Source organism: Cryptomeria japonica, chromosome 9 (genome assembly GCF_030272615.1).
Source record: "Cryptomeria japonica chromosome 9, Sugi_1.0, whole genome shotgun sequence".
NCBI classification, from domain to species: domain Eukaryota; kingdom Viridiplantae; phylum Streptophyta; class Pinopsida; order Cupressales; family Cupressaceae; genus Cryptomeria; species Cryptomeria japonica.
The window spans coordinates 267270651-267292663 of record NC_081413.1 but is presented as its reverse complement, the minus strand read 5'-3'; positions in this window follow the sequence as shown (position 1 = coordinate 267292663).

Below are 22013 nucleotides of genomic sequence, written 5' to 3'. Positions count from 1 at the left end.
TCCTAGTTGGAAGATCAAATGCCTAATTAAGGAGTGCCACATAATTATTGATAAAAAGGATGATTTCAATGTCTCCCACGTGTATAGGGAAGGTAATATGGTGACAAAGCACATGGAAATTTTTTGTGTGGATTGCATGGAGGCTCAATGGTGGATGGAAAGGGAAAATTTCCTAAACTCTTGTATTATCTAACGAGAAAAAATGCTACTAGTATCAGCTATTCATTACTCATTAATGATGAAATGTAGTCTTTTGAATAGTGTGTTTTGGTGGGATTTATTTTTGGATCCCAATTTCAGAGTTTTTAGATCCTTCTTTAGTTCCTAGTTACACATTTTGTGGGTTTGGTTTGTCATGTATACCTGGAATTGTAGAGACAGAGATTGTATGGATGGAGACAAAAATAGAATCGATCCCACATCTTATGAAAAATGGAAGAAGAATACAGACCTCTAGAATGAAATCTCTGATGGAGGTCTTATTCTCTATCTTTAGAGACTCCATGGGAATGATCCCAAAAAGACTAAATATTTTATTAAAGAGAATAAGGGAATTCTCACTGCGTTTGGGGTGGATTTCAAAATTTATGTGGCATTCATTGCTAATAAATTGGGTATGCAGATAGAAGGAAATAAATTCTATCATGAGAGGAAGTCGACTGAGGAGTCTATATCCATCTTCTTTGATAAGAAAAGTGAAACAAACAGAGTTCACAAGATGATGGATGATGGGTATGTTAGACTAACCAGTGGACAACTAAGAGGGGGGTGAATCATTTGTCAACAAATTATATTAATCAAACCACTTTATAACCTTTAACCAGAGCATATAAACAATAAATACTGGAATAGTAGAAACAAATACCGGTAAGCAATAAAACTTAAGAATAAAAAAAACAATTAACACAGTGCAACCATACTACATAACACCATGATTTGTACGTGGAAACCCTGGTAAAGGGAAAAACCACAGTGGGAAACCTACCCACAGTCAGATAATACTTCTCTAGAAAGTATGTGATACAATAAGGGGCATGCACATGCAGGAAGGCACACTACCTAGAGCATACTGCTCATTACAAAGGAGTCTCACTGACTACAGAGAGGTTATAATCACCTCAATATAATTGGACAATAATCCAGAAGAATGAACTCCCAATGATAACATCTACTATTCTTGATTAAATTCCTGGTTAAGCTCAATACCAGAGGCCTTTGACCTCTTCCATAAACCCAATCCGATCACCTATGATCCACCAAATCTCCCTCGCATATGATCTTTCATTTCATGACCATGACCACCAATGAGGTTGGCCACCTAAAAGATATTACAATAAGATAATGACATACATTCACATTACAATGATATGCCATGTCAGCTTTAGACCAAAACAATATTAACCAATCCATAAATCATCCCAGTAATGTGTAGAGAACACGCAACATGATAACAGTCCATAACCTGGACCCAAATTGATTCACCATGCTAAAGCGATGTCTCCAATCAATTGAGGCATGAACAAAGATCATCTCCCACATCGTGAATTCCATCTAGAAGCTGCAACAACACCACTTATGCATCCTGTCAAAGATTCTCAGTAAAAGCTCTGTCAGTAAAACCTTAAACCCTTACCAGTATAGGCTTACTAGTCTGATCATCAAGTCAATACCAACTAACCAAAACATACTCTAGAAACATCAAACTAAACATATTACATTGATCCAAACATGTCGGTAGTATCCAACTAATAGTCCCTTCTGTTGATAACACTAGTTCTTCTATCGGTAACCAAAATTTGTCTGTCGATAACCAATCATAACAACTAGTGTTGACATTAATGACAAAACTTAAATGCAACACATAATCAATTCCTTCATATTGCCAAAAATCTCCCACTTTGGTATTGATGGAAACACTAGATTTGAAAAAGAAAACATTTAAGTGCCAAGAAATGCCAAAAATTTCTCATAGAAGATATAACAATGAAAAACTGAAAAATCCTAGCAACTCCCCCTGAGGAGTGCAGTCCAATTAGAAACTAATATGAATCTCTCTCCCATATGATATATTATGACATTATTTTTCACATATAACTCTCCCCCTTTGACATCAATGCCAAATATATGACATAGATATCAAAATCTTGTGAACCTCAAAGCTAACTACGCCCCCTGAGTAGTAGCATCACTACATCAATCTGCAGCAAAGGATAAAGTTGATGATGCATACATGTCTGATGCTCTACTCCATCAGTTAAGTTTCTACTAGAGGGTTAGATACCCCTAACCTGTCTCTCAAATATTCAAATGATTCCTTAGACAACGGCTTAGTGAATATATCAGCAATCTGCTCTTTAGTGTTCACATAAACTAATTTTACTTCCTTTTCTTTCAGAAAGGTATATTTTATTGAAATGTGCTTAGTCTTAGAGTGAAATACCGGATTCTTAGATATGTAAATAGCTGTAGAGTTATGACAATAGATAACTACCAGTGCACTGCAATTTACCTTGATATCCTTCAACATTTTCTTCATCCACAAGACTTGAGTGCAATTAGTTGCTGCCGCAACATATTCAGCTTTTGCAGTAGATAAAGAAATGCATGATTGTTTTTTGCTGATCCATGAAACCAATTTCTTTCCAAGAAAGAAAGCTCCACCATAAGTTCTCTTCTGGTCATCGGTATCTCCTACCCAATCTGCATCTGTATATGCACATAAAGTGAAGTTATCATCTCTAGAGTACCATAAGCCATATTCTATTGTTCCTTGCAAATACTGGAATATCCTCTTTACTGCATGTTCATGATTTTCTTTAGGATTACTTTGATATCTTGAAACAATCCTTATTGCATTCATAATATCCAGTCTAGTTTGAGTTAGATATAACAAGCCACCAATCATAGACTTATACCTTGTCGAATTTACCTGTGGAAATGTGTCTTTGATAGATAATTTCTCACTTGTCACCATAGGAGTACTTACCGGTTTGGAATCATCCATACCAAACTTATTCAAAAATTCCCTTAGATACTTGGTTTGACAGATAAAAATGTCTTTGTCAGTTTGAGTAATCTGCAAACCTAAGAAAAATCTCATTTCACTAGTCAGCCATTTCAAATTCATTCTTCATATTATTAGAGAATTCCATGCACAATTTATCTTCACCTCCAAAAATGATATCATCAACAAACACTTCAATAATCAGAATATGATCATCAATGTTCTTGTAATATAAATTGTTGTCAACATTGCCTTTGGTAAAACCAAGCTTCAAAATATATTTATCCAACCTTGCATACCAAGCTCTAGGAGCGTGTTTCAATCCATATAATGCTTTCCTCAACCTGCAAACCATATCTTTGTCATCTGTCAGTGAAAATCCATTACGCTGCTCAATGTATACTTCTTCCTCAAGTTCACCATTCAAAAATGCACATTAAACATGCATTTAATAGACCTTATAGTTCTTGTATGTTGCATAGGCAAGAAATAGTCCAACAACTTCAATTCTAGCTACGTGTGCAAATGTCTCACCATAAGCAATTCCTTCCATTTGAGAATATCCTTTACAAACCAGTCTAGCCTTGTTTCTTACAACTTGACCATCTTCATTTAGTTTATTTCTAAAAACCCATTCATCCTTGTCTTCAACTTTTGCTACCAGGGCCTTTTCTTCATTATTGATAACTGGTTTCTGTTCATCTTATTTTGTAGCATAGAACACCCATTCCTTTCCACTACCAGATCCACTAGCAGAGTCTCTTGCTGGTTCATCATTTGAGTCATCACTTACTCCTTCCTCATCCTCTATGTAGCATAGTTTGATTTTCTTGAATCTATATTTCTTCTTGATTAGGCTTAAATGATTTCTTAACTCTTTCTTCAAATCTTGCATTCCTTCCAGGACATCTAGATGCAAAATGACCAATCTTATTACATGCAAAACATTTAAACGATGCTTTTCCTTCATACTTATTTCTTGTCGGTCCTTTAGGTACTCTTCTAGCAAATAAGGCTTCAAGTTGCTCAAATTCTTCATCCTCTTTCCTCATATCTTCCAATTCTTTTTCATATAGGGATTTCCAATCACTTTTGTTGGTAGATGATGATGCAGGTGTATGCCTCTATTAAGGCTGATCATACAGATCTGTGTCTCACTTTAGGCTAACAATGCCTATTCCGGCCAGAAGAGTTCTGACCGGAAGTGTTCTGACCGGCTGAACCGATTTGGCCCCATTTGGTAGCCACGTTGCACTCTCGTGGCAAAGGCTTTCCAGCCATAACTATTTCGGCCGGAAAGCCTTTTCCTTATATAGGTGCCGAAATCCACCCAAGACGCTCATTTTGCATTAAGCATCTTAGAGTTAAGCAGGAGGGTGCAAAAAGTTTCAGAGATCCGGCCAGAAGGGTTTCGGTGGCAAGTAACTTTTTTTTTTTTTTAAATGTATTTATTTTAACATATTAATTTATATTGTTTTTTTTTAAATTGTTTTTAATAGAAAATTAGTTTTTTTTTAGTTTTTAAAAAATATAATTTTTTTTGTATATATTCTATCATATTAGTTTAGAATATTAGAAAATAAATACACATACATATGTAAATACATACACAAACATACACATACATAAATACACCTACATACATACACCTACATACACATACATACAAACCTACATACAAACCTACATACAAACATACACAAGCATACATACCTACCTACATATATGTACGTACATAGATATAAAATAATTATATGTACAGCTTAGGACATACACATACATAAAAATACATACACATATATACATACACACATACATGTACATACACATACATAGATACATACATGCATACATATATAAATACACATAAAATAATTATATATGCCTTAGGACATACATACACCTCAGGACATGCTCTAAGGGGTCGTGTGTGGTCCTGAGGGGTCACAGACATGTGTGACCCCTCGGGACCACACATGATCCCTCATAGCATGTCCTGAGGTGTATGTATGTATGTATGTATGTGTATGTATACATCTTAAGGAGTATACAATTATTTTATGTCACCCCTTAGGACCAGTAAAGGCCTCTTGCTACACATGTGCACCCCTTATGACCTATTATGACCACATCAGACCAAATGGTGTCACAAGGGGTCATATGTGGTCTTAAGGGGTCACGCATGTGTTAAAACACATGTGTAACCCCTTAGGACCACTTAAGGCCCCTTGAGACACATGTGCACCCCTTAGGACCTATAAGGACCACAAAAGACCAAATGGTGTTGCAAAGGGTTACGCATGTGTTAAAACACATGCGTAACCCCTTAGGACCACTTAAAGCCCCTTGAGACACATGTGCACCCCTTAGGACCTATTAGGACCACAAAAGACCAAATGGTGTTGCAAGGGCTCATATGTGGTCCTAAAGGGTCACACATGTGTTAGAACACATGCATCACCCCTTAGGTCCACTTAAGGCCCCTTGCGACACATGTACACCCCTTAGGACCTATTAGGATGACAAAACACCAAATGGTGTCACAAGGGATCATATGTTGTCCTAAGGGGTCACACATGTGTTAGAACACATATGTGACCCCTTAGGACCACTTAAGGCCCCTTGCAACACATGTGCACCCCTTAGGACCTATTAGGACCACAAAAGACCAAATGTTGTCACAAGAAGCCTTATGTGGTCCTAAGGGGTCACACATGTGTGACCCTTAGGACCACTTAAGGCCCCTTGCGACACATGTGCACCCCTTAGGACTTATTAGGACAACAAAAGACCAAATATTGTTGCAAGGGGTCACATGTGGTCCTAAGGGGTCACGCATGTCTTCTAACACATGCCTGGCCCCTTAGGACCACTTAAGGCCCCTTCCGACACATGTGCACCCCTTAGGACCTATTAGGACCACATAGTACCAAATGGTGTCACAAGGGATCATATGTGGTCCTAAGTATCACCCATGTGTTAGAACACATGTGTTACCCCTTAGGACCAGTTAAGGCCCCTTGCAACACATGTGCACCCCTTAGGACCTATTAGGGCCACAAAAGATGAAATTTTGTCGCAAGGGGTCATATGTCATCCTAAGGGGTCACGCATGTTTTCTAAGACATGCGTGACCCCTTATGACCACTTAAGGCCCCTTGTGACACATGTGCATCCCTTAGGACCTATTAGGACCACAAAAGACCAAATGTTGTCGCAAGGGATCAGATCTAGTCCTAAGGGGTCACGCATGTTTTAGAACACATGCATAACCCCTTAGGACCACTTAAGGCCCCTTGCGACACATGTGAACCCCTTAGGACCTATTAGGACCACAAAAGACCAAATTTTGTTGCAAGGTGTCTTATGTGGTCCTAAGGCACCACACATGTGTTAGAACACATGCGTGACCCCTTAGGAGCACTTAAGGCCCCTTGTGACACATGTGCACCCCTTAGGACCTATAAGGACCACAAAAGACCAAATGTTGTCGCAAGGGGTCATATGTGGTCCTAAGGGGTCATGCATGTGTTAGAACACATGCACGACTCTTTAGGACCACTTAAGGCCCCTTGCAAGACATGTGCACCCCTTGGGACCTATTAGGACCACATAGGACCAAATGGTGTCACAAGTTATAAATATATGTGTACACATGTATATCTAACAAAATTTCAACATTACAAGATGTACCACTATCATGCAGGTTGAGCTCCTCATCACATAGATGTCCTAGAATCATGCATGCACATGGTGGTGATGTTAGAGACTCTTCACAGGTATGTTTGTCTATGTACAAATTCTCATAATCTATGTTACTTAATTTTTTTTACTTTAGTACATTCAAATTAAAATTTTAATGTATGATTTTATGTGTGCATAGTCTATTGCAGGTGCATGGATCAAGACATGCTTTAGGACAGGTCCCCTAGTGACCCATTCTTTATATATATATGTGCATGTGCACACATTTTATAGACATTTCATATATATTGTACAAGTGTACTATACATTTCATACATGTGTATTGTACACATTTCATATGCATATCTATACTAGATATTTATTATCCATATTTTATGTGTGTGTGTGTATGTGTTAGATATATGTACACTTCATAGACATATATGTGTATGTGTTAGATAGATCTGCATTTCATACTACTTTGCACGTTTATATATAGATAGATTACATTTTTGAAAGTTAAGTATTAAATGATACAATCTCTAAGTCATTTGAATTTAGTTAAGTGTTCTAGTTAATTGTACATGTGTATGTGAAAGTTAAGTGTTTATGTCTATTTTGACTTTTTTCATTGTTAAACAAATTTAGTCATTAAAATTTAATTTAGTTGTTCATTTTAGTTAAGTGTTTATGTACATGTTTAATGAACTTACTTGAAAAATTTAATATCCCCTTAAATAACCCCTTAAATCCCCTTAAGACCACTTAAAACACCTTAGGACAACATAATTAGACGAATCCAAACAACATAATTAAATGAAACAATATATTTGTAAATATAAATGAAATGAATGTACATAGATGAATAAAATGAATCCATGCATGTGTAAAAATATAAAAGAATCAATCCCCTTAAATATCCCCTTAAATCTCCTTAAGACCACTTAAAACACCTTAGGACAACATAATTAGATGAATCCAATCAACATAATTAAATGAAACAATATATGTGTAAATATAAATGAAATGAATGTGCATATATGAATAAAATGAATCCATGCACGTGTAAAAATATAAAAGAATCAATCCCCTTACATATCCCCTTAAATCCCCTTAAGACCACTTAAAACACCTTAGGACAACATAATTAGATGAATCCAAACAACATAATTAAATGAAACAATATATGTGTAAATATAAATGAAATGAATGTACATAGATTAATAAAACAAATCCATGCATGTGTAAAAATATAAAAGAACCAATGACGCAAATATCCCCTTAAATGTCCTTAAGACCACTTAAAACACCTTAGGTCAATATAATTAGATGAATCCAAACAACCTAATTAATTGAAACAATATATGTATAAATATAAATCAAATGAATGTACATAGATGAATAAAACGAATCCATGCGTGTGTAAAAATACAAAAGAATCAATGATGCAAATATCCCCTTAAATTCCCTTAAGACCACTTAAAACACCTTAAGACAACATAATTAGTTGCTCATTTTAGTGAAACTATATATACATACGTAACTATATATACAACATAATTAAATGAAACTATAAATGTGTAAATCAAAATTATATGAATACAAAGATGAATAAAACATGTAAAATCAACGTATAAAACGTAAAATAAATGCATCAACAAAACTAAATTTCCACAAGTTATCCAAATTGCTACACATGTCTAGAAATATCTAAATATATATATGAGTTTATCAAAATAATACCTATCTAATATATTTTACTTGTTCAAACATGACAAGTGAACTTAAAGCTCATGGTACATATAATCTAGATCCTCCCTATCTTTTATAATTTCTAAAAAAAATTCATGATCTTCAATAGGCAACCTCCACTTTTGGTTGCCACGTCCTCTTTTTGGCAATGTCTCCATCTGCAATCTTGTCTCTATTACTAAGTGACTGTAGTGTAGAACTTTTTGGCCAGGCATATAATCAATGAATGTTACACCATTTGTATCGATCTTTATTTGTTGATAATAGGTGTCATCAACAACAACTGAACCAATGGGATATTGTTGCCCATCATCATCATAGATAGATTTTGATAACATGCATTTTGGTTGTGTGCATCTCAATAGATAATAATCTAAACTTTTAGTATTGTCAAGATCAACAATCACTGCAAAAATATCACTTGTAAAAATGGACCGTGCATGTATATATATTACAAGCAATATTTATTTATTTATTTGAAAAAATGGGTAAACATTTATTCAAAAATCATAGAATTACAAAGAACAGGCCTTAGGCCCACCAAGACAGCAACAATAACTAAAAGGATCCTAAAAGAACCACCAGCACCACCACTACAAAGTCCAGTGACCATAGCAATAGATCCAACCGTCCGATCTTTAATGATAATACTTTTTTGGAAAGCCCTTTGACTAATGACACGAAGGCCAAATACTTTGAAATTACACCAAAAACCAAGCTCATCCAGAGCCTCGAAGGGCCTCAAAAATGACAATGAAAATGAAACAAGCATAAAAGGGAAATTGATCCTACACCACTGGGTGCTCTTGCATCATCCTTTCTTCAAGCATTAACCTGTCTAAAGTTTCAAGATAATCAGGATGTAGACCATCCCTTCCACTAAAATCCAAACCATCAACATGCTCTAAAGCCCACTTCGCCAAACAATCAGCCACTCTATTCCACTCCCTAGGAATATGACAAAAGGAGATAAATTCTAATGTATTACACATTTGTAAAATCTGTCTAACCACATAAGGTAATTGTCAACTCACATCATTCAAATTTTTTTGGGTCAACATGTCCACAACAATCTGAGAATCCGACTCACAAATAATATTTCTCCATCCTAAAGAATAACTTCGCTCAACAACAATCTTAATAGCTAGGGCCTCCATAAGATTGTTAGAGTGTTGCCCCATATAAATAGAGAAGAAAAAAAATGCACAACCATCATCACCTCTTGCTATACTTCCAATACCTGCATGTCCAGGGTTCCCACGGGAAGAGCCATTTGTATTAATTTTTAAGATTCCCACAGGAGGGGAAATCCACCTTCCATCTCTACTTATCCATTGCTTTGCATGTCAAGATCTATTTCCAGCAGCACAGTCCATTTTAATGTTTTCGAATTGCAGATTCCTAACAATAGCATAATCACCTGGATCAACATTTTCAGACAAATTGCACTTAGCCGAGATTGTCTCCTAAAGCCTATTAACTATCTTCTGCCATAGCTAAGGACTCCCTATTTGTGAATCACAAAAGACCCTCTGATTCCTTTCCAACCATAAATTCTAGATAATAAGAGCTGACCCAATAGCCTAGGCCACTTAAAGAAAAGAGGTCTTTGCTGGGGGTCTGCCCAAGCTATCCCAAAATTCAATTAAGGTGATAGCATCAAAACAAGCATGTTGCCAAGCCTCCCACCACTTGTGCCAAATCTCCCTAGAGAAAGGGCATAGAATAAACAAGTAGGAGCACTCTTCCTCATTATACATACAAAGATAATAGATAGATGGTCCCTGGAAGCCTCTCTTATGAAGATTCTCCCACATGAATGATTTCCTCTGAGCAACCAGCCATAAGAAGAAATTAAATTTTGGCCAAGAGAAGCTATACCAAACCTTCTTCCACCAGGGAACATCCCTCGGGGCATGCAATTGCCTATGAAGCTAAGCATAACCTTCAGCAATAGAAAACTTGCCTTTTGGATTAGGACCCCAAGCCAAAATATATGTCTCCTTGAGGGAACTACATAAGCTACCCTCCAAGATATTAACCAACACCACATGATCTTCATCTGAACCACCCAAGGGCCATTCAAGAGGATCCTTCCAGCAAGTTACCTCAACCTGTCCAATGCACCTACCCATTTAAAAAATTTCCACCTTAACCCATCCAACATCAGTGAAAATGTTGGAAAGAGGTTGAAGCTATGGATAACTAGATAGAATAGGAGGGTGACCATCCCAAGAGTCCTTCCAAAAAGGAGCTTCAAAGCCTCTATTACAAATCTAGAAAAGGCCATCTTTAATAATTTGGGCACCTTTTTTAAGAGTATCCCAGATATAAGAGCCCCTTCCCACTAAAATAAGATGAGGCACCACATCATAATTAACACCAGGGAGATACTTGTGGATTAAAATCTTGGCCCAGTCTTGATCTTGACTGTTACACCACCTCCAATACAACTTAGCCACTAAGGCCTTGCTAACCAGAGCAATAGATATGAGACCAAGACCCCTAGCATGTCCTAGTCTACAAACAGAGTCCTGTTTAACTAAACTCCACTTAGAAGAAAGAAAACTACCAGACCAAAGAAATTGATGGGAAACAGAATCGAACTCTCTCACAAAGCTAGAGGGGGGAGCCTACACAAAACACTTATAAATGGGAAATGCTTGCACCACAGTCTTCAGAAGAGTTACTCTTCCAACAGAGGATAACCACCTGTAAGTCCAATGATTAACCTTACAATGAAATTTATCCAAAATTCCTTGCCAAAAATATCCACACCTAACCCCCAAATCTAAAGGAATCCCGAGGTACAACAAAGGAAGGGACCCCATCTGAAATCTAAGGATCGTGGCAATCCTTTTCTAAATAAGGTGAGGGGTGTTAAAGAAATATATGGATGATTTATCTTCATTAATTTTATGACCTAAGTCTTTGCAATAGATATCCAAAGCTCTTCTAAAATTCACTGCCTCATTTATTTTGGCCCTACCCATCAAACCTGTGTCATCCAAAAACTGAAGATGGGAGTAGGGAGGTAGAGCATTACTCCAACTCTAGCCCTGAATAAGACCATGTCTCACCTAGGAAGTGAGAAATCTGACAAGACCTCCAACCATGAGAATTTATAAATAGGGAGATAAATGGTCCCCTTGTTGAAGCCCCTATGAAGTGCTAAACAATTGTGAGGGTTCCCCATTAATAAGAAATGAGAAAGAGGTAGAAGTCACACAACTAGGAACCCAATTCACCCACTCTTCTCCAAAACCATAAGCCAAAAGGATCTTCTATAAGAAATCACAACTCACCCTATCATAAGCTTTGGCCATGTCAAGTTTAATAAACATAGCCTCCATTTCTATTACAAATCCATCAAGGATCTCTCTTCCATCAATGAAATCACCTTTCTCCTTAGAAACCAAAGTGTAGAGGAGAGGTTTGAGTCATTCAACAATCAATTTAGTGATTATCTTGTAGACAACATTACATAAAGCAATAAGCCTGTATTGATCCAAGCTATTAGCCCCCTCCTTCTTAAGAATGAGATCCAAGAAGGTAGAATTCATAGATTTGAGAATTTGTTTATTCCTATGAGATTCTTGAACTACATCTAGAAGATCATACTTTATAATCTCGCAAAATTATTAAAAAACTCAATAGAAAACCCATCAGGGCCAAAAGCCTTGCCTTTTTTCATTTGAAACCCAACCCCCTCAAGTTCAGACAACAAAATGGGGCACAAGAGAGGGACATTCATTTCAACAGAGACAAGAGGGAGAATACAGTTCAAGATGGCCCTCTCTTCCACCATAGCTTCAGGATCCTCTTTGGTAAACAAATTAGAAAAAAAACTAACTTTTGTAGCAATTTTTTCTTTAGATGAAAGATGAACCCCTTCTAAAGAAATGAGAGAGGAAATAGAGTTACCATACCTCCGAGCCTTAACATAATTATGAAAAAAATCAATGTTTCTATCATCTTCTTGGAGTCAATCCACATGAGACTTTTGTTTCCAGAAAATCTCCTCACGCAACTACCACTCTTCTAAGTCCTTTAGAGCAACAGACTCGGCCCTACTAAGCTCCACGATCATCCCTTGATCCCTAATTTCATGCATAACCTCATCTTGATTGGATTGAGCTATCATCTTGTGTCTATGCAGGTTCCCAAAACATTGTTTATTCCACCTCTTCAGCTTGTATTTTATACGTTGTAATCTCTTTCCAAATGAGTACATATCCCGCTTGTGGGTAGGCACCCCTTCATACCACCAATCAACCATAAGATCCCTCAATGACTAATCACGAAGCCACATCAATTGAAATTTGAAAGATGGATTTTTGGAGGTTCTAAAAGATGTAATAGAAAGATTAATAGGCCAATAATGAGAACCCCTCCAATCAATAATTTCTGAGCTGGTGGACCACCTATCATGCACCCAAAAGCAGGAAATGAAAAATCTATCAAGCCTTTCAAAGATAACCTCAACACTACTCCTCCTATTAATCCATGTAAAGACACCATTAATTGGCTTCACATCAATGAGATTCAAGAGACCAATATTATCTCTTAGTAAATTTGAGGAAGGATCAAGCCTGAATAACCCACCTGGCTTTTCCTCCAAACTAGTAACGACATTAAAATCTCCAGCCAAAATCTATGGGAGGAAAGGCTCCTGAGCCCAAACAAGATTGATCTGAGCGATTTGAGCCCAAAGATGAGACTTACCCACAAGATCAGTAGGAGTGTAAATATTAGAGAAGAGGCACCTTTCTCCAGTCTCAAAGCTAGAAGTGACCATATGAACGGAAGACCTGCTACAAAACCACCACAAAGGGGAAACTTTCCTCAGGTTTTAGAAGCAGACAAACCCCCCTAAACTTCCATGAGAGATCACTCCCTGCCAAAGGCCCTGGGGCTAGACACGCAAAGCACAACTAGCCAAACCATCCATTGAAAGCTTGGTTTCCTAAATAAATACAACATCAGGAGACTAAGAGTCAATTAATTTGTGAACAAACTTTTCTCTAGGGATGTTGTTCAACCCCCTTACATACAATGAGAACACAATCATTTATGTGGTTGAGAGAAGTGGGAATCAATGGGCTTCATAGACCCCTACTCAACCAAAGTATCACCAATAAGCTTAACCTTTTCCTGGTCTGTTTTTCTTCCACTCTTTAAAGGTTTGTCTAAAGAACCCTTTTTAAGGATGTTTTGTTGCAAGCCTAAAACAAGTGGGGCTTTGTTACTCTTCACTGAACCTGAGGCCACTATAGCGGATGGAGGAGTAGACACCATTACTATTACACCTTCAGGGACCTATGACTCACTAAGATCTTTGTTGACATGAACATGGGAAGGAACATCCATAACCATTTGAACATCCTGTTGATTCTCCAAAGATAGGGCCTGACCCTCTTTCTTGGAATCCCCATCCAGCACCTCATGCTAAAATTGGGCACCCAAGGACATTTCAATTGGAACTCCTTCCTCTTGGACCAAATCCTCTAGAACCTCAAACCTATTTAGCATGGCCTCATTTTGCCTATTCAACCAGGTTCTCTTCTTTCCCTTGTTTTTATTTCAAGGTTTCATAGGAATGAAGCCATCTTTATCAGCAGGACCATTAGGCATAGGGGCTTTCCCCTTATCTTCCCCCAGAACAGAGTGAGGAGGATAAAAAACAAGCAATTTAGAGGATTTATTTTTGGGACATCTCCATTGTAAATGACCATATTCATGACAAATTTTGCATCTAAATGGCAGGGTCTCATAGTCCAACTGTTGGATCTAAGAAGACGTCCCCAAATAGATTTCCATCGAGTATGGCAAACTATTATTTAAATCAACTTCTACACATATACGAGTGTAGGAAATTACCTTTCGATCTTGAGTTTGTGAAGTTGAACCCATAGGTTTACCAAGAAGCAGTGAGATTGAGTGAAGAATATCTTCTCTCCAGAATTCCAACAGAAACCTCGGCAATCGAATCCACATGAGCATACAAGAGGGAAGCTCCTCAGCAAAATTAATGCCAATATGCCAAGGTTTGATAAAGAGTCCCACCTGGTTAAAGAAATAAGGGCCACCCTCAAAAGCCTTATTCCTATCTGCCAGGTTGGAAAAAATAAGCAGAAAATAGTTATTGGCTACCATAAGTAGCTCCATGTCTCCTTCATGATTCCAAACATGGCATGCCCAAGACTCTAAAATAGGTATAGAGAGGCAAAGATTGATAAATTTGCATATGAGATAATGATTGCACCAATATTCAACATCCTCCTAAATTTGCTTAGGTTGAATAACCAGAACTAAACGATCTTGGGATCTCTCCAAACAACCATTCACCTTTTTCATGTGAAAAGGCTCTTTTGAAGAAGAACCACCTGCCCCTGATTGGGAGTGACCAATGTGTTCCTTTCCACATGCATGCATCAAATGAGACAGATCTGCCATATCTAGATCTACAGAGACCATCTGAGAAGAGGATAATCCTCTATTCTCCATGGATCGAAAGAAAATACCAAAAGAAGAAAAAGAAGAGGGGAGGAAAACCCAACCCCAAAACCCCACACACCCCAACGGAAAACTAGAGCAGAAAAAATAAAAAAGGGTTGCAAAAATACCCTGCAGTAGCCCAGAAAACCCAACCACGGGAAAGCAAAAATTGACCCCCAGCAAGAAAGAAACCCCCCCTAGAATGAATCAAGTAGAGTGCAAGACACAGGCTAGGGAATGTCGGCCCTAGCACAACACCCATGCACACATAGAACCATCTCTCCATATATTACAATCAATATTAGTTCATTACACATTTTTAAATTAATTTTGAACAATATTAAATTAATGAAGAATTTAAAAATTTGTGCATGTACATATATGTAATTTACAAAATATGCATGCATGCACCTGTAACAACTAAATCAAAAAGATGTTCATAATCAGCTGAATATAGAGGATCATGAATATAAATAATGTCACTATCTTCATAAAGAGGCATTGTGATAAAATCTTTCATATCCCATTGCAAAACATATCCATTAGCAATATTTTGACAATGAGTATCTTTGTTGTTCACACTTCAATCAACAAAAAAACATGATTTTCCTCTTGCAAGAATAACACAAGGCTTGCTAAATCCCATAGTCATGACTTGATGAAAACTTCTAATACCATTAATTGATTGACAATTATAAGGATTTCATCGGTCAATATCTGATAATACAAAAATTATTTAATCAATTTTAGTTCATTTCACACACATATATATACACTTGAATTTTAAAAATAATTCAAGAACACCAAGAATGTTTAAGAATATATATATATATATATATATATATATATATATATATATATATATATATATATATATATATATATATATATATATATATATATATATATATATATATATATATATATATATATAACTTCCTAAAAATAATGCTTGTTGTAAGTTGTATCATGACCAGCAAAATGATTTTTACACCATTCAATAATATCATTAAAATTACGTATGGTGTTACCTATAAAAAAGCTCTTTCTTTAGAAAATTGGACAACCCACATGTATGTATACATACATACATACATACATATATATATTTAAATTAATCTATGAAGATAATTTACCTACAAGTTCATGTTGGCGAAGTACATGCTTCACACATGCTCCTGCTCCATCATGCTCTCCATTTCCATGTCCACTCTCAAAGAAGTTCCACAAAAACATTATGCTACGTCGAGCATGTTGTAGGGATAACCAGTTAAAATATTTTGCAGACTTAAATTGCCTTGACATGAAAAACATATATATTAAATATATATTTAAACTTTTGACCTGTTATATACAATCAAATCATATATATAAAAAAAACAACAACTTAAATAATCAATTTCAAATCTAATGTACTTACCAGCAAATCCATCTGACCAAATCCAATGTTGACATGTACATTCTATCCCACGATCTTTAATATCTTCAAAAAACATTCCAAAACAATGTGCTACATAGCTCCTATCATGACACGTATCATTATTGATATAGAAATGGACCTCCTTGATGATAATGCATTCATTTTCAGTACTCTCTATACCATCCACATGAAATTGTGCATGTCTATAGGAAACTTGTACAAATATTGCAACTTGATCAGAATGATAATATTGACTTTGAATTTCTATGTGAGGACTAAATGTATAGTTCTTGGAGAAATCTACAATTAAAAGAATACAACCTGGTGGAAAACAATTCTTTGAATCATGAAACTGTTTAGCCTGCCATCTTGCACCATGACAATGTTGGATATGTAGATATATCATATTACAAAATCTATATATAAACTGAACGTAGGGCAATTCACTCTCTTTCAACATAATTGTTTTGGATTTAGTTCCTGACTTACTTTGGTATGTCTCATATTCAAATCTCTTCCATATAACTTACTCAAAAATCCACAATCATTGCATTCACCTTTTATACATTGTATTTTGAACTCATCAGAATCTTCTAATTTATCACATAAAATAGACTTCGCAAATTGTGTTGTTCTTGTAGGAATAACTAGATTTGGATTAATTGTTGCCATGAACTTCTTATATGATTGCAAGTGTAGATGAAATTCAACATGATTTCAACAACAACAAGTTTCACGTACCTTATTTTGGTGTACAAAGCAAGGATGAAATCTCTCAAACATCCTTTGGCAAATCTTTACATCTAAAAAATTCTTTCTTGAATGCTTCAAACAATTCACTTTGTGTTGTATCTAAGAAATATTTTTGATGTGTAATATTTTTACCATCTTCATCTATCATCTGTATAGTATCCCTTCTATTGGAAGAAACACGGGATTGGTTGGTCCAATAATAAATGACCTATCTTTTTACATCTTCCAAAATTCTATCTTTTCTAGGAACCCTACAGATGTTTACCCAAATTTTTTTTATGTTTTCATCCAACATATTTCTCTTCCTAATGTATCTTTGAACAATTCTTCTAGATACATGCATTAATTGAGAAATTGTATTAACTTATTTTTTACGAGTCAATTCCTTACTAGTAATCATAGTCATCAATGCTCTACGTGCAACACTTAAATCAACACCTCAACTTGTGTTATCAATACAATTCAATGCTTCTTATAAACTTTCAATTATAGTTTCTTCTACTAATGTATCACTCGAACGTTTCTTATTACCAACACCCAACAACTCCAAAATAGGTTTCATTTCCCTTTTCCTAAATATCTTAGCAAATAATGGTGCTCTTCCAACAATAGACTTATTTTTAAAATAATCATCCCACAAATTCTTACAATGCAATTTTAATGTGCTTTCAGGTATCATATCTTTAGATGGAATTTCATTGAAAAGACTATCTTCATCCATTTCCATCAAATTTTCCATACCAAAAAAAAATTTTCATCTCGTACCTGAGTAGATGTTTCTTGAACATCATCAGGTTGATATTGAACAACAACAGATTGTTGTTGACTATGTTTTGTATGACCTTTCATCTTATCATCCCTTTTACGATCATACAACCTTGATCTAGTCTTCTTATTCCCCATTGCAAAAAATATTTAGATCTTCAAAATTTTGTGTTGTGAACCTAAAAACAACACATGCAAATATGCAAATCTTCAAAATTTAGTGCTTTGAACTAAAAAGGTTATATATCTAATAACTTTTCGTCGGTTCTTAACAAAAAAATGTAATTAGTGAAATGTGTAAATAATTTTGCATTCTTAAACTTAACATGTGTAAATTTCATCCATTTAGATCATTTGAATTGAATTCCAATTTTTATAATTTAGAAAATAAAAAAATAAGGCTCAAGAAATTTAGGGGCATTGATAAAAAGTAAGAAATTAAGTATACTTCAATTAGATACATTTGACTATATGCAATGTACATATGAACATGATTTAATAACATTAATTGCTTGAAATCACCTAGCTAATATATAAAGAATTTGAGTCAAGTATTAGGAAATAAAATATAATATAATTCAGTACTAAATAGTGTTTGATATATGCCCAAGAAATGGTTATCATCGTATCGTAGTGAGTAAAGAATATGGTTAATCTAAAAAATATTTAATTTCCAAAAAAACATCTAATATTGTAAATTAAGCATGATTGAAAAAATAATTTCAAATAACATACTTGGAAAGGGTAGATGCCTTCCGAAAAAAAATTCAAAATCTTCGCCCCTTTATAATCTTCCTACTCGCTCCAAAATGCCACTTTATTTGAAAAAAACAAGATTGTTTGCAAAAGCAACTCTTATTATTTTCGCACTTGATTGATTTTGTTTTTTTAATGAAAAAAATAATTCTTTTTTATATGTGGTTCAAGCGACTAGTCGCTTGTACAACCGATCGCATCGGCCCTCATAGTTCCAGCCAGAACTATTTTTGAATTGTTCTGGCCGAAACCCTTCTGATGGGAACGTTTCTGGCCGAAACGGCTTATATGGAGTGCCAAGTGGCAGCCACATCAACAAAAATGATGATTTTCTCAAACTTGTCACTTCTACAACAAAATTCAATAGGTAAATTAAACTAATCAAAAAAATTTAAAATACCCTTTTTTAGAGATTGAAGTCACGATTGTACTCATATAATTTTTTTCATGTTTTGATTACTTTTAATATATAAAAAATTAAAAATACTACAACTAGGTATTCTTTTGTTCGATATGAGTCTTCTTTGAAAAACCAAAAAAATATCAAATCACTTCAAAACAAATTGAAAAGAATATGGTTCACTAGAAGAGAGAGTCTTCTCCAAAAGGGTATTTTTAGTTTTTGGATTATCATAAATTATGGTGGGAGACAAAAACTATCAAATTCTAGTGTATTCGACTTCCAAATACTATTACAAAGAAAATATACATCAATTTTTTATTTTTTTTTCATGCACTATATAAATATGTGATCTATAACTAATATCAAAATGAGAAAAAAAAAGTTGATTTACATTTACTTTTGAGGTGGAAACCAAACCCCCTGTTTTTTAGCGTTTTTCAGCAATAAAAAATGGACTTTAAAGCTAAAAGAAAAAATTTACACATTTCAACAAATTTTACACATTTCATCAGTTTACATCATCTTCAAATTCAAAATGCAAATGACACTTTTATGGCGACAAAATTGAACAGTTATTGTTGTGTTAGCCTTTTCCTTTGTGAAAGTGTGACACAAGTTTGTACTTTTACCCTAAATTGAAGTGTTTGCCATTGTTCTCAATTCATTAATTGCAGTAGCCTTCATCTTGTAAGTCAGTGGTAGGGCTCTCAAAAATTTAGAGACTATTTCACTCAGAGATCCTCCACAACATTGAATTCACATGACAATCTCATTTACTCTTTCCCTAAATGTAGCAATTCTTTCATTATCTTCCATCTTCAAGTTCTCATATCTTACCCGGTAACCATCAATTTTAGCAATTTTGACAGTAGGGTCACCTTCATTCAAAGTTTGCAATTCATCCCACATAACATTTTCATATGATTTATCAGTAAATCCCATGATTTGTTGATCAATGAGTACACACAAGAGGGGTTCTCTAACTCTGCAATCATTTTCAATATTTTTGTCCAAGTCTACAGGAGCAAGATTTCTAGATGTCAGATCATACGGTGTATATCCTTTTGCAGTGATCTCCCAAATATCCTTACCAAGACATCTAAGATGAGTCTCCATTCGGATTTTCCAAATCCTATAGTTTCTTCCAACAAGGTTAGGGATTTCTCTTCTAAAAATAGCTATTGGTGGATTTGAAGTATTAGTTGCCATAGGATCTACCTCAAGCGGTTAAGCTTCTGCAAAAGAGGACCAAAGTTGTGATAGCAATTGTTAGACTAATCGGTGGATAACTGATAGGAGGGGGGGTGAATCAGTTGTCAATAGATTATATTAATAAAACCACTTTATAACCTTTAACCAGAGCACATAAACTTTAAATACCAGAATAGCAGAAACAGATACCGGTAAGAAATAAAACTTAAGAATGGAATAGAGAATTAACACAATGCAACCATACCATATAACACCATGATTTCTACGTGGAAAATCTAGTAGAGGGAAAAACCATGGTGGGAATTCTACCCACAGGTAGATAATACTTATGCAGAAAGTATGTGATACAATAAGGGGCCTCCACATGCAGGAAGGAACACTGCCTAGAGTGTACTGCTCATTACAAAGGAGTCTCACTAAATAGAGAGAGGTTATAACCACCTCAATATAATTGTAAAATAATCCAGAAGAATCAACTGCCAATGATAGCATCTACTATGCCTGATTATAGTCTTGGTTAAGCTCAATACCGGAGGCTTTTGACCTCTTACATAAACCCAATTTGATCACCTATGATCGACCAAATCTCCTTCGCATATGATCTTTCATTCTATGACCATGACCACCATGATCTAAAATGAGATCTTACATCAATTTATACAAACCCTAAGGCCTAAACCAATTAGGTCGGCCACCTAACAGATATTACAATAAGATCATTACATACATCCACATTACAATGATATTCCATGTTGGCTTTACACCAAAACAACATTAAGCAATCCATAAATCATCCCAGTAACATGTAGAGAATACGTAACATGATACCAGTCCATAACTTGGACCCAAATAGATTCACCACGCCAAAGAGATGTCTCCAATTAGTCGAGGCACGAACAAAGATCATCTTTTGCATCCTCAATTCCATTTAGAAGCTGCACCAACACCACTTATGCATCATGTCAAAGATTCTTAGTAAAAGATCTATCGGTAAAACCTTAAACCCTTACCGATATATGCTTACTAGAGTGTATGATAGCATCTGATCATCAAGTAACATCAAACCAAACATATTCCATTGAAAACATGTCAGTAGTATCCAATTGATAGTCCCTTGATCCAAACATGTCGGTAGTATCCAGAAACATCAAACCAAACATATTCCATTGATCCAAACATGTCGATAGTATCCAACTGATAGTCCCTTTTGCCGGTAACACTAGTTCTTCTACTGGTAACCAAAATTTGTTTGCCGGTAGCCAATAATAATAGCTAGTGTTGACATCAATGAAAAAACATCAATGCAACACATAATCAATTCCTTCATATTGCCAACAGGGTATAACAAGAATGATTTTTAGACCCTATGGGTAGACATGGCAGAAGTGATAATGAGGTACATTAACCTTGATGGCCTCTTTCATAGTATATTTTGTTATCATTTCACTATTTTTAATTATTTTAAGCATGTTAAAAGGATTTCCATTCCCTTTTATTTTCTTTCTTCACTGGAGAAAAGTTTGGCTAACCATGCCAAGAATATAATTAATCCTATGTTACATGAAGGATTAATTGTTCTTATCATGGACTATGCTAAGGCTAATAAGGTTAAGCCTTCCCTTGCTATCAAAACTCCCATGTCATCCACCAACGCTAGGGTGTAGGTGGTGTCAGATATGGAAATGGAGGGAGAGGAGAGTGGAATAGCTATGGATTGGGAGGATATTAAGATTGTAGAAGAGCCTGACTACTATCCCACTCAAGAG